The following is a 2,081-nucleotide window of genomic DNA, read 5'->3' on the forward strand; positions in this document are numbered from 1 at the left end:
CATTTTTAACTTTTTCCTTTTTTCCTTCCTTTCATCTATTCTTTCTTTCCGTACCTGCCTTGGCATCCAGAGCCCGGGGTAATCGCTCGGGCTACTCTGCCCGCTGGAGCCGCCCCATGAGCTCAGCTCACTCCTGCTCCCGTCCCCCGTTCTGTCCCTCATTCTCTTCCTCCCATCTCTGTCCGAGCTACTTCCCCTCCCCCCCAAACCCTCGGCGGTCGCCATATCCGCCGGCGCGCCCGCCGTAGACGCACCGGTTTCGCGTGGCCCATCGTCCGTTGACAACCCGGGGGTGCCTGGGACCATAGCCCCCCCGTGCCGGCGCGACATATCCGATCTGCCGCCGATCGCTCCTTTTTTTGTTCCATCATAAATAATTAATGGGGGGCATGACGGCGGCCCCCCAACCCGGGCAGCTTTTAGGGCCGCCCCCCAGGACGGTTTGGCTCAACGGAGCCTCAGGAGCTCGCCCTGCCCCCGCTGTGGATCCCCGGTGAAGTATTCACCGAGGATCTTACTACTCCCGGGCGCAGCTGCCCACCCGGGAGGCCGGTTGCCGTACTGGCATAAGGGACCCGACTGCCCCCGCGGTGAGGTCGGTTCACCCGCACCGGCTGCCCTAAGGACAGCCGGGCGCGCTCGCCTTCCTCTGAAACTCTCGGGCGCCGCTGCCCACCCGAGAGACCGGTACCATACTGGCATAAGGGATCCGATACGCTCCCCTGCTGTAGGCGCCATTGGGCTTTCCTCCCTCTCTAAAGCGAGAAGGAGGGGAGCCCTCCGGCTCCTAATACTCATTAGCGCAGCAACCCACCCATGAGGGCCTTTTAGTCGCCTTTTACGATACGCAGGCCATACGTTGGGGGTATTTACGTCCGCTACCCACGCGGACAGATTGACGTTACCCTAGCGTCTCCCCAAGCGGCCCGACTGATACAGGACTGGCGGGTGGTGACCAGCGGGGAGAACCTCACGGACCACGGATATATTGTGGTCCGGCTGGTCGCCACCCCTGAAGAGGTGCTCCAGAGGCGCGGCCAGGGGAGTGCCCGACCGCGCAGGTGAGCCCTCGCGAAGCTCGTCCGCGACAAGTTGGCGGCCGTTTTAATGGCGGCCACATGGGGGGAGCCGGGTTCCACACCGCGGACGCGGCCCTCCATTGAAGACGAGGTGGCCGGGATTCAGGACATGATGACGGCGGCGTGTGATGCCGCCATCCCGGCCATATCCCCGCCGGTCCGTATACTGGTGGTCGGCGGAGATTGCCGAACTTTGGCGCTCCGCCGGCCGCGCCAAAAGGGTCATGGACCGGCAGGGGAGAGGAGGAGAGGGCAGGGTGGCCGCCGAAAGGGCTTACCGCGAAAAGCGGGATGCCCTCAAGGCGGCTATCGCTGCGACCAAGGCCCGTGCCTGGGATGACCTGCTCTCCACCATTGACAGGGACCAATGGGGGCGCCCTTATCACATCGTAATGAGGCGCTTGCGCCATTGGGCACCCCCACCAACGGCGTCCCTGGACCCCGACTTCCTTGAGGGCCCCCTTCCAGAGGGGGAGGATGAGAAGCTCGGGGTCATAGAGGTGGAGATTGACAGTGCCGTCAGGAAGCTCGGTGCCAAGAAGAGGGCGCTGGGCCCTGACGGAATCCCAGGCACAGATTGGGCCTTGGCGATGAGATAGGCGGAGGTGAAGGGCCGCATGATGCGGCTCTTCACCTCCTGTTTGAGGACCGGGGTGTTCCCCAGCCCCTGGAAGAGGGCCAACTTGGTCCTCTTGAAGAAGGGGGGCAAAACGGAGCACAGCCCTTCCGCATACAGGCCGATATGCCTGTTGGACAAGGCGGGCAAATTGTTCGAAAGGATAATACACGCCCACCTCGTACGGCATCTGTCCCGGGGTAGTCCTCAGAGGCAATGACCGGCCTGCATCGGGCACTTGGTTCGACGCGAGTCGTGCCGATTGGAAGATGTACGCCGATAGCCTCATTGACCTTTCTGCGTCGAGACTCGAGGTTCTCAGTCTGGAGTCCGCAGGGGGAGGTGAAGAGCTTCGCGAAGTCCGTCTCGCAGGTCATAGTCGAAGC

This window comes from Odontomachus brunneus, unplaced genomic scaffold, assembly GCF_010583005.1.
Source record: "Odontomachus brunneus isolate Ranch 3 - 2012 unplaced genomic scaffold, Obru_v1 Obru_scaffold_185, whole genome shotgun sequence".
Taxonomy (NCBI): domain Eukaryota; kingdom Metazoa; phylum Arthropoda; class Insecta; order Hymenoptera; family Formicidae; genus Odontomachus; species Odontomachus brunneus.